The sequence below is a fragment of the Pogoniulus pusillus genome, chromosome 23 (assembly GCF_015220805.1).
Source record: "Pogoniulus pusillus isolate bPogPus1 chromosome 23, bPogPus1.pri, whole genome shotgun sequence".
Lineage (NCBI taxonomy): Eukaryota > Metazoa > Chordata > Aves > Piciformes > Lybiidae > Pogoniulus > Pogoniulus pusillus.
Genome location: NC_087286.1, coordinates 3,082,739 through 3,095,554, shown reverse-complemented (window position 1 = coordinate 3,095,554; position 12,816 = coordinate 3,082,739). Strand labels below are relative to the sequence as shown.

The 12,816-nt window shown below is 47.4% G+C and overlaps 1 protein-coding gene across 2 annotated transcripts in view; it reads left to right on the top strand.

Moving 5' to 3' along the window:
- The window catches only part of CRHR2 (corticotropin releasing hormone receptor 2), a 221,981-nt gene that overhangs the window by 30,626 nt on the left and 178,539 nt on the right, over window positions 1-12,816 (top strand). The gene's annotated exons all lie outside the window — the stretch shown is intronic.

The window sequence follows — 12,816 nt, the reverse complement described above, 5'->3', positions numbered from 1 at the left end:
GCAGCAGTGTGCCCAGGTGGGCAGCAGAGCCAATGGCATCCTGGGCTGGCTCAGCAGCAGTGTGGGCAGCAGGACAAGGGAGGTTCTTGTGCCCCTGTGCTCAGCACTGCTCAGGCCACACCTTGAGTGCTGTGTCCAGTTCTGGGCTCCTCCATTGCAGAGAGATGTTGAGGTGCTGGAAGGTGTTGAGAGAAGGGCAGCAAGGCTGGGGAGGGGCCTGGAGCAGAGCCCTGTGAGGAGAGGCTGAGGGAGCTGGGGGTGTGCAGCCTGCAGCAGAGGAGGCTCAGGGGTGACCTCATTGCTGTCTGCAGATGCCTGCAGGGAGGCTGTAGCCAGGTGGGGTTGGGCTCTTCTCCCCAAGATAACTTGCCCAAGGTCACAGCATTAGCTAGAAGTAGATCTGATATTCCTGTCTCTCTGCCCCATGCTCTAATAACTATTCTCTTCCCTCATTAAATGTGGCACCTGCATGTTTTAGTGCAAAGAAAAGGCGATGTGTACATGCTGATACGACACTGACAGCAGCTGCTGTCTTCCAAGCCCTATTGCCATACTAGCCTGCAAAAGACCTGATGGTGTTTAAGAGGTTTGTGGCTGTATGTAGCAAGGGTGAGGTGAGGACCATCACAAAAAGTTCTCTCCTCTTTTTCTGTTCCATGTATTCCACTCTTGACTGACACAAGTGCTGCTGGTGGATGTGCTGTGCTGTCAGGGTTGTTGGTGTTTCCTGGATAAGCATATTAGCTTCACTAAGTAATGGTTAGTGTAGACTGACATGGAAGAGAATAATCACAGGCTCACAGGATGTTAGGGGTTGGAAGGGACCCAAGTAGATCATTGAGTCCAAACCTCTTGCCAGAGCAGGACCACACAATCTAGCACAGATCACACAGGAACACATCCAGACAGGCCTTGAAAGGCTCCAGAGAAGGAGACTCCACAACCTCTCTGGGCAGCCTGTGCCAGTGCTCTGGGACCCTTACAGTAGAAGTTCCCCCTTGTGTTGAGGCAGAACCTCCTGTGCTGCAGCTTACACCCACTGATCCTTGTCCTATCCCAGGGAGCAGTGAGCAGAGCCTGTCCCCCCCCTCCTGGCAGCCCTCAGATACTTATAAACATTTATCAAATCCCCTCTCAGTCTTCTCCTCTCCAGACTAAGCAGCCCCAGGTCCCTCAGCCTCTCCTCATCAGGCAGTGCCCTCCTGTCCCCTCATCATCCTTGTAGCTCTCCGCTGGACTCTTTCCAGCAGATCTCTGTCCCTCTTCAACTGGGGAACCCAAAACTGAACACAGTATTCAAGATGAGGTCTCAGCAGGGCAGAGTAGAGGGGGAGAAGAACCTCCCTGTGTCTGCTGGAGACACTCCTAATACACTCCAGAATCCCATTGGCCTTTTTGGCCACCAGGGCACATTGCTGTGCCATGGATGTTCTCCACCAGCACTCCCAGGTCCCTCTCCACAGGGCTGCTCTCCAGCAGATCACCTCCCAGCCTGTGCTGCTGCAGTTTATTATCCCTCCCCAGGTGCAGGACTCTGCACTTGTCCTTGTTGAACCTCATCTGGTTCCTCTGTGCCCAGCTCAGTCTGCCCAGGGCTCTCTGGATGGCAGCACAGCCTGCAGCTGTCTCAGCCAAGCCTCCCAGCTTGGTGTCAGCAGCAAACCTGCTGAGCAGACTCTGTCTGTCTGTGCCCTCATCGATGGCATTGATGAAGATGTTGAACAGGACTGGCCCCAGCACTGATCTCTGGGGGACACCACTGGTCACAGCTCTCCAGCTGGACCTGGCACCATTGATCACCTCTCTCTGAACTCTATCTTGCAGCCAGTTCCTAACCCACCTCACTACCTGCTCTCCCATCCCACACTTCCTCAGCTTGCTCACTAAAATGTCAGGGGCAAGCCAACAACCACAGATAATGTCCAGCCTTCATCTGATCTAGTGTTGGCTTTTAACAGCATTTGGAAATTCACAAACAGGTGAAACACCACTGAGCTGGGGCCCTGCAGCCTGGCGAAGAGAAGACTTTAAGGAGACCTTGGAGTGGCCTTCCAGTATCTGAAGGGGGCTACAGGAAGGCTGAGGAGGAACTATTGACAAGGGCTTGTAATTACAGGAAGAGGAAGAATGGGTATAAACTGGCAGAGGGGAGATTAAAAGTGGATGTTAGGAAAGGGTTCTTTGCAGTGAGGGTGGTGAGACACTGGCACAGGTTGCCCAGGGAGGTTGTGGAGCACAGAAGCACCCAATGTGATCTTTGATCACATTGGGTGCTTCTGTGCTCCACAGCCTCCCTGGAGGTGTTCAATGCCAGGTTGGATGAGGCTTTGGGCAGCCTGTTCTAGTGGGAGTTGTCCCTGCCTATGACAGGGATTTGGACCTGGCTGATCCTTGAGGTCCCTTCCAACCTAAACCATCCTATGATTCTATGATGGGAAGAAAACTGAAACAGAGGCCAAATCACCAGAGTGAAAGCAAGCTGTTGAGTCACTCTGCTCCTACAGGCCCCACGTGGACCATGGCAGGATATACAGGCACAAAGCCGACAAGGCAGCTGGCTGTGGGATTTGCCTCAGACATGTTGCCAAACACCTTAGCATGTGCAATTAGAGAATCCAGCATGAGATAAAAGTGCTGCTAGCCCTGTGACCATGGCAGCATTTGGTATATACAGCACTTTCCTTCCTGCAGTTGCTCAGGGTGTCTGTTAATGGGCATCAGTAGTGGGACATTCTTAAGGTCTTTTATTGCTCTTCATTTCAAGGCAGTCTGCTTAGCCTGTTTAACCTGGAGAAGAGGAGGCTCAGGGCAGACCTCATTGCTGTCTACAACTACCTGAAGAGAGGCTGTAGCCAGGTGGGGTTGGGCTCTTCTGCCAGGCAAGCAGCAACAGAACAAGGGGACAGAGTCTCAAGTTGTTCCAGGAGAGGTCTAGGCTGGATGTTGTTAGGAAGTTGTTGGCAGAGAGAGTGATTGGCATTGGAATGGGCTGCCCAGGGAAATGGTGGAGTCTCTGTGGCTGAAGGTGTTGAAGCCAAGCCTGGCTGGGGCACTTAGTGCCATGGTCTGGTCGACTGGATAGGGCTGGGTGCTAGGTTGGACTGGATGAGCTTGGAGGTCTCTTCCAACCTGCTTGATTCCATGACTCTATGATCTCTGATTCTATGAATCAGTGGTTTCCTTCACCTTCTATGCTCTCTCTTCTTGGTAGCTCATTTGTTGGTGGACACTATCATTGAGAACAAGGTGAATGTTTTCCTTCTGTATTCCTTTTACCTCCCAATCATGCAAGTTTTGACTTTAGGAATGTACTTCATCTTTCAACACTTACTGCCAGGGTGGTGGGGAGGAAAAAAATAATTGGATTTACTTTAAATCTTTTGTTTTGACAATGTTGAAACTTTGACATGTTTGGAAAAGCCATGTATTAATAAAAAAACCCACATTGAATCCATAAAGGAAGCAAACCTCCTTCATAGTCACAGAATCATAGAATCAAGCAGGTTGGAAGAGACCTCCAAGATCATCCAGGCCAACCTAGCACCCAGCCCTATCCAGTCAACCAGACCATGGCACTAAGTGCCCCAGCCAGGCTTGGCTTGAAGACCTCCAGGGATGGTGCCTCCACCACCTCCCTGGGCAGCCCATTCCAATGCCAATCACTCTGACAACAACTTCCTCCTAACATCCAGCCTAGACCTGCCCTGACACAGCTTCAGACTCTGTCCCCTTGTTCTATTGGTGGTGCCTGGCAGCAGAGCCCAACCCCACCTGGCTACAACCTCCCTTCAGGCAGCTGCAGACAGCAATGAGCTCTGCCCTGAGCCTCCTCTTCTGCAGGCTGCACACCCCCAGCTCCCTCAGCCTCTCCTCATAGGGTTTGAGTTCCAGGCCCCTCCCCAGCCTTGCTGCCCTTCTCTAGACACCTTCCAGCACCTCAACAGCTCTCTGCAATGGAGGAGCCTAGAGCTGGACACAGCACTCAAGGTGTGGCCTGAGCAGTGCTGAGTACAAGCGAAGAATAACCTCCCTTGTCCTGCTGGCCACACTGCTCCTGAGCCAGCCCAGGATGCCATTGGCTCTCTTGGCCACCTGAGCACACTGCTGCCTCATCTGCAGCCTACTATCTGTCAGTACCCCCAGCTCCCTCTCTGCCTGGCTGCTCTCAGCCACTCAGTCCCCAGCCTGTAGTGCTGTTTGGGGTTGTTGTGGACAAAGTGCAGAACCTTGCCCTTGGCCTTGTTAAATCTCATCCCATTGGCCTCTGCCCACCCATCCAGCCTGACCAGGTCCCTCTGCAGGACTCTCCTACCTTCCAGCAGCTCCACACTTGCTCTCAGCTTGGTGTCATCTGCAAACTCACTGATGCTGGTCTCAATCCCCCCATCCAGATCATCAATAAAACCATATTGAATCCATAAAGGAAGCAAACCTCCTTCAAATCCACTTCTTTAAGTTACAGGCAATCAGAAAATGAAGGGAAAGGCTCCTCTGAGTAAATTCAGAGATTTCCACTCTTAAAAATAACTTGGGTAAGACTCCCCCTCCACTGTGAATGCCTGAGATTAAGTAAGATTAATTCCAGCCTGCTTGTTTGTCCCAGCAGGCCTTTTCTCTGCTCACACAGAGTTCAGTGCTATTAAGGCATCATAAATATTTTGTTTTTGTAGCCATTGGCCTGCAATTTTTGTGTTTCTCTCATAAACTGAACAGTAATTATCCAAGGAAAATGCTGTTCTGGACTACTACAGTCAGGATAGTAGCAAATGCATTTGCAAGGTTGATCATGGAATCACTTCATTTGGAACAGACATTTAAGATCATCCTGAGGCTGTACAGCCAACACTTCCAAGTCCACCACTAAACTATGTCCCTCAGCACTTTTACACAACTTGTAAGTACCTCCAGGGATGGTGACTCTGCCACTTCTCTGAGCAGCCTCTTTCAGGGCTCGGACACAGTCTCAAGTTGTGCTGGGGGAAGTACAGGCTGGATGTTAGGAGGAAGTTCTTCACAGAGAGAGTGATTGGCATTGGAATGGGCTGCCCAGGGAGGTGGTGGAGTCACCATCCCTGGAGGTATTCAAGAAAAGCCTGTCTGGGGCACTTAGTGCCATGGTCTGATTGACTGGATAGGGCTGGGTGCTAGGGTGGCCTGGCTGATCTTGGAGGTCTCTTCCAACCTGCTTGATTCTATGATTCTATGATTCTGGTGAGGAAATCTTTCACAATACCCTGCCTGAGCCTCCTCCTATGGCACAACTTGAGGCCATTTCCTCTTGTCCTGTTGTTTACTACATGGCATGTAACATTTCTCTTCCATTGCTGGGGGCTTCTGCACTGCTGTGATGGTTTGGATGTTACCCACCGAGCCACACTTAAGAAAATCACCCAGACTAGACTCAGCTCATCTGAAATTTGAATGAAGCTTTAAAAGTACAAAGCACACAGTATAAGTAAAAGCTTAGCACAATATCCAAGCAGGTATTTACAACCTACACAGCTTTAGACAACTAGACAAGTTAAAAAGTAATACAGAAACACAACAGTGCTCCCAGAAACCTGAGTCCCCAGGAGGGGCTCCCAACCACCCTGCCACCTTCCTCCCTGCCCTCTACCTTACCCCAGACTTTGCCTTAGGTTCAAGGTGAATTTGAAGGGTCAGCCAGGGGGGTTAGGAAGCAGATGGATTAGTCAGGCAGCAAGTTAGGTTAGAGAGAGAAGTTCATGCAGCCCTAGACACAGAGAGAGACTCTGTTATCTATGTCTGTGTTCTTGTTCTTGTCCATCTCAGCAAGCCTATGAGTGCAGCAGACATCCCCATTGTTTCCTTTTCACAGCCTAGCATCTAATTCTTCTCACCAAAATATCCCAACTAGGCTCAAACCAGCATAACTGCTTCCTCCATTTATGTACTACTGAAGAGGATCTTCAGTGTTCCATAATCTAGGATTCTACTACTGGAAAGATAGCACTGTTTTTAACAGCAGCACATTAGAGAGTCAGTTGTGCAGCTCAGAAACTTACTTCCTTTTGGAGTCACAAAGGTAAAAGCTACTCCTACTTTTGGCTTCTGTGGATTGAGACTGTTGAAGTGCAGAAAGGCTTCTTTGAAAACATTTCAAAATCCCTCTTTGGTCAGTACAGGAAAGGACAGTATCAGTCACATCATAAACACAAGGGGGGCTGGTGTTATGTCACTGAAGCTGAGATCAGAGGACACTTGGTGTTGGAAGGCAAGAGAATGGCCTGCAGGTAGTTAAACAAGGGCAGGAATGGTGCAGGGTCTGCTTCTGACCCTGCAAATGTTGCCTTCCTGGAAAAATACAGGGCAGCCAAATGTCTGTCGACCAGTAGTGCTGTCAGGATAAAGAAACTGTCAGTCCAGAGGGATAGTTGCTGTTGGGAGCAAATAATAGCATAAAAGTAACTGATCCATGGAGGAATTTCATAGAACCACAGATTCAAACAGGTTGGAAGAGACCTCCAAGCTCATCCAGCCCAACCTAGCACCCAGCCCTGCCCAATCAACCAGACCATGGCACTAAGTGCCCCAGCCAGGCTTGGCTTCAACACCTCCAGGTACAGAGACTCCACCACCTCCCTGGGCAGCCCATTCCAATGCCAATCACTCTCTCTGCCAACAACTTCCTCCTAACATCCAGCCTAGACCCGCCCTGGCACAGCTTCAGACTGTGTCCCCTTGTTCCATTGCTGCTTGCCTGGCAGCAGAGCCCAACCCCACCTGGCTACAGCCTCCCTTCAGGTAGTTGTAGACAGCAATGAGGTCTGCCCTGAGCCTCCTCTGCTGCAGGCTGCACACCCTCAGCTCCCTCAGCCTCTCCTCACAGGGCTCTGCTCCAGGCCCCTCCCCAGCCTTGCTGCTCTTCTCTCAACACCTTCCAGCACCTCAACATCTCTCTTGAATTGAGGAGCCCAGAACTGGACTCAGCACTCAAGGTGTGGTCTGCCCAGTGCTGAGCACAGGGGCACAAGAACCTCCCTTGTCCTGCTGCCCACACTGCTCCTGAGCCAGCCCAGGATGCCATTGGCTCTGCTGCCCACCTGGGCACACTGCTGCCTCATCTTCAGCTACTACTTATCAGTGGAAGGTTGCCAGTTCTGTCTTGGAGACCTGAATTTTCTGTGGCTTGCTCTCTGCACATCTGCACAGTGTGCATGCAGACTCGCAGCTGCTTTCTAGAGGTAGACTTTTTCCTTTCTTTTCACTTTTTCAGTCCGTTACAGCTTTTAGGAGACCAATGAGCTCTCATTTTCTGGGGCACTTCTAATCTCAGCAGTGCAAACTGTGTCTGTCTTGTGGCTATAAATCATATTGTTCTTGTTATTACTCATTTTCTTATTATGATAGTATCTGCAAGCTAAATCAGATCAGCATGTCTCTTGGGATAAACACAGTGCAGCTCTCTACATGTACAGAGAGGAAGAGCTTTTTAACCTTTAAACAGTAAGAGTTTATAGTGGCTTGTATGCTTTCTTCCTTCCCTTTGTGTTTAATCTAGAAAACATGAGCTTCAGTGAGCTTTTCTACTCTTAGCTGCTGCTCTTAAAAGTACATCAGTGCCAAACTGATGGGCTGTATGCAGTGTAAACTCTGAAAACCAGAATTCTGTTTTCTATGCAGATGGAATCTATTCAGTACACAAATCATAGAATCATAGAATCAATCAGGTTGCAAGAGACCTCCAAGCTCATCCAGTCCAACCTAGCACCCAGCCCTAGCCAGTCATCTAGACCATGGCACTAAGTGCCTCATCCAGTCTTCTCTTGAACACCTCCAGGGACAGTGACTCCACCACCTCCCTGGGCAGCCCATTCCAATGCCAATCACTCTCTCTGACAACTACTTCCTCCTAACATCCAGCCTAGACCTCCCCTAGCACAACTTCACACTGTGTCCCCTTGTTCTATTGGTGGTTGCCTGGCAGAAGAGGCCACCCCCCACCTAGCTACAACCTCCCTTCTGGTAGTTGTAGACAGCAATGAGGTCACCCCTGAGCCTCCTCTTCTCTAGGCTATACAACATCAGCTCCCTCAGCCTCTCCTCATAGGGTTTGTGTTCCAGGCCCCTCACCAGCTCCCCAAGCTCAGCACTTTTCAGTAGTTGGATATTGTTGGAGTGCTCTCTCATTTTCTCCAGTGATGGCAGGATATAAGTCCTGAGCAGCTGGGCTCCTATTGGGTTCAGAAAATAGGGTGAAATAGGTTATTTTACACAGAATCACCATGCTTGGAAAAGTTCTCTAAGGTCATCAAGCCCAACCATTGTCTAACTCTACCAGGGCCACTACTACACCAGGTACTTGAGCACCATAGTGAGATGGCTTTTAAATATATCCAGGGATGGTGAGTCAACCACTTCCTTGGCAGCCTACTCCAGTCTTTGAGAACCCTTTTGGTGTAGAACTTTTAGTGCCATTTTCAGCTGGTTAGTTGCAGATGGTTAGTTTGCTGCAGCCTCCATAATGCCTGGACACAGACATTGATTTGTGAAGCCAGCAAGTGCAGTTATGGCCATTTAGCTCACAGTGTAGAAACACATGGTGTAGGTCCTGGTTGAGTGCTGTGTCCAGCTCTGGGCTCCTCAATTCAAGAGAGATGTTGAGGTGCTAGAAGGTGTTGAGAGAAGGGCAGCAAGGCTGGGGAGGGGCCTGGAGCAGAGCCCTGTGACGAGAGGCTGAGGGAGCTGGGGGTGTGCAGCCTGCAGAAGAGGAGGCTCAGGGCAGAGCTCATTGCTGCCTGCAGCTGCCTGCAGGGAGGCTGTAGCCAGGTGGGGTTGGGCTCTGCTGCCAGGCAAGCAGCAATGGAACAAGGGGACAGAGTCTCAAGCTGTGCCAGGGCAGGTCTAAGCTGGCTGTTAGGAGGAAGTTTTTGGCAGAGAGAGTGATTGGCATTGGAATGGGCTGCCCAGGGAGGTGGTGGAGTCACCATCCCTGGAGGTGTTGAAGCCAAGCCTGGCTGGGGCACTTAGTGCCATGGTCTAGATGACTGGATAGGGCTGGGTGCTAGTTTGGAGTGGATGATCTTGGAGGTCTCTTCCAACCTGCTTGATTCTATGATTCTATGATTCTAAGTTAGCAGTGGCCAGTTTTAGAGAAGAGAAGAAACGCAGTCATGCTGTTTGAATTATGTTCCAATTCATTGTTCCCTTTCCTCTTAGTGCTGCTGTTGATTGCTGAAAACCAGTCATTCATTAAATGAAGACACTCTGATTAAGAACAGGATTCCTATCAAACCATAATAACGATCATCATGGACAATAGCACAGAAATGAAAAGAGCCCCAGTGGAAGTATTCAGCTCTCCACAAATTGCAGCTATTTCTGCAGGAAAGCTTTTTTTTTTAGCCTTGATTTCTAATTCTGTTTAAGTTTTCCCTCCAGAAGAGATTCACGTCCCTAAGTTTAGACATGTGTAGTACAGACACGTCCCAGGAAGCAGGCCAGCCCAGGCTGTCTTTATAGTTAACAGTAGGAGGGAGAGAGACTTTCAGCAGACAATTTATCTGACCCAGTTTAAGTATCTCCTTTATGGTGAGAGAAATCACTGCATAGAGTCCACTGACTGCACTGACTAGATCCCTCTTGACTTTCAAGGGAGGCTGGAGATTTCTCTGCCACTGACAGCTACTCTGTAGACTATTAAAGTGAGACAAATGATCTCATTGCATCCATCTGCAGCTCAGAGGAGGACTGGCCCCAGCAGTGCCCATCTATCAATTCTTTTATGGATTACTTGCTTCATATTTTCTGCAGATTTTGCTTCCAGCAAAGACTTTTAGGGAACTTAATCCATAAAAAACTCCTAGGACAGTCCTCCTGAAGAGGAGTGGTGTTTTATTCTACTAAATTCAAATTGCTTCTTACTCTCTGAAGCTTCTTATGAGGAGGTGTCCTAGTTTTGCTGGGACAGAATCAGAGGCCAGCCATGGGCTTTGGTTACAAATGCAGGGAGCTTTGACATCTGCTCCTTTCTTGCCCACTGGGATGGTTAGGCAGTCCCTAACCGTGCCTGGAACTCCTGTTGCCTTGATTTCAACCTACTCTGGAAGGAGCCAGAAATACCTGGCAACATCCTGTCCAAACACAGAAAAGAAGACTCAAGTCTTCTATAAATAGTGATTGTAAGAGAGACCATGACTAAGTGTGATGAGTGTGACTGACCTGACTGAGAGTGGTTACTGCAGGCTCTGGAGGAGGTAAAAGACTGAGCCATAGCTGCACCAAGAGCTCTTCTAGCTTCTACCTGTTCTGCAACACCAGAAACATCAGTTTCTGTGGGTAATACCAGTAGAGCTGACTTTGGAACACTGACCATGCAATTAATGTGAAAATAACAGGTGGCTTTTCCAAAACTCATTTACTGAGGGACAAAAAAACCCTGTCTCAAGCTGTGCCAGGGGAGGTCTAGGCTGGATGTTAGGAGGAAGTAGTTGTCAGAGAGAGTGATTGGCATTGGAATGGGCTGCCCAGGGAGGTGGTGGAGGCACTGTCCCTGGAGGTGTTCAAGAAAAGACTGGATGAGGCACTTAGTGCCATGGCCTAGTTGACTGGATAGGGCTGGGTGCTAGATTGAACTGGATGAGCTTGGAGGTCTCTTCCAACCTGATTGATTCTATGATTCCATGATCAGCTTACAGGTGGCTCAATATGTATGATTCAGAGTAAGCTATAAGCTTATTCTATAAGATCCTATAAGCTTTATACAACATCAAGAAAGTTCAAAGGAAATGAAAACTAGGCAAAAAAATGCTTCAACCAAAGCAGCACTGAATTCCTAGTTCAGCAAATTGCCAACTCACTCAAACTCATCCTTATTGGAATGGGCTGCCCAGGGAGGTGGTGGAGTCGCCAGCCCTGGAGGTGTTGGAGAAAAGCCTGACTGGGGCACTTAGTGCCATGGTCTGGTTGCTTGGCCAGGGCTGGGTGCTAGGTTGGACTGGATGAGCTTGGAGGTCTCTTCCAACCTGGTTGATTCTATGAACCATGAACTTCTACTAACAGTTGTTGTCTGCTGGCACATGCCAGAGAAAAGTAAAGCACCATGATTTACTGTAGGAGTAACAGGAGTAACATCTTGGCCATAGATTAATCTCCATGTGACCTAAACTTTCTGTTTGTGTGTATATGTGCATTTGTGTATAAGATTTAATCTCTGTGTGTGTAATTAAGTGTGATTTGATTTAGGAAACTGCCCATGTGTGAAATTTATCATTCTCCAACCTAACCAAGTTGCTACATTGATTATAGTAAATTGTATTAAATCACTCTGATAACTGGCTGCTGATTAAGTATTGTTAAAAATCATATAACCTAATCTTGTAATTTACTGTAATAGTGCTAATAAATCTTAAACTGCTGCTGAGTTGTGTAGGATCCATAACCACTCATTCCTTGACAAATTGGCATCATCCTTTGTATGGTTCTTCCATACAGTAACCAAGTTCCTACACTGATTATAGCAAATTGTATTAAATCACTCTGATAACTGGCTGCTGATTAAGTATTGTTAAAAATCATATAACCTAATCTTGTGATTTACTGTAATAGTGCTAATAAATCTTAAACTGCTGCTGAGTTGTCTAAGAACCATAACCAATCATTCCTTGACAAATTGGCATCATCCTTTGTGTGGTTTTTCCATGTAGTAGGTAATAGTGAATGCTGCTATCAAACTTAAGGCACAGTTATCTGAATCCATATTAAAGTTGCTGTTGCTAATATCTTGCACAGTGATTCTTGAAGTGATGTAGAAATTACTATTCTAAGATGGTCAAAGCTCCTTGTCTCATTCTGGCAGCATCAACATTGCCTAAGAAAGGAAACACAGAATCATAGAATCACAGAATCAACCAGGTTGGAAGAGACCTCTAAGATCATCCAGTCCAACCTATCAACCAGCCCTATCCAGTCAACTAGACCATGGCACTAAGTGCCTCATCTAGAACATGCAAACTGTTCTGTTTCCACAAGGCAATTTAGTTTTAACTGAATTTAGGTCCTTTTGATGAGAGAGCTGCAAAACCAGCCACAAGAAAACAACAAATAAACAACAACAGAACCCAAATAACAACAACCTCCCCTGAACACCAAACAAACACAAAAGCACACACCCCCAACAAACAAAGGAGGAAACAAAGGTGCAAAACAAACAAGAAAACAAAGGTGCATAACAAACAAGCAAAGGTGCAAAACAAACAAGAAAACAAAGGTGCAAATCAAACAAACAAGCAAAGGTGCAAAACAAACAAGAAAACAAAGGTGCAAATCAAACAAGCAAAGGTGCAAAACAAACAAGAAAACAAAGGTGCATAACAAACAAGCAAAGGTGCAAAACAAACAGGAAAACAAAGGTGCAAACAAACAAGAAAACAAAGGTGTAAATCAAACAAACAAAGGTGCAAAAGAAGAAAACAAAGGTGCAAAACAAACAAGAAAACAAAGGTGCAAATCAAACAAACAAGCAAAGGTGCAAAACAAACAAGAAAACAAAGGTGCAAAACAAACAAGAAAACAAAGGTGCAAATCAAACAAACAAGCAAAGGTGCAAAACAAACAGGAAAACAAAGGTGCAAAACAAACAAGAAAACAAAGGTGTAAATCAAACAAACAAGCAAAGGTGCAAAACAAACAAGAAAACAAAGGTGCAAATCAAACAAACAAGCAAAGGTGCAAAACAAACAAGAAAATAAAGGTGCATAACAAACAAGCAAAGGTGCAAAACAAACAGGAAAACAAAGGTGCAAAAGAAATAAGAAAACAAAGGTGCAAAACAAAGGTGCAAAAGAAACAAGAAAA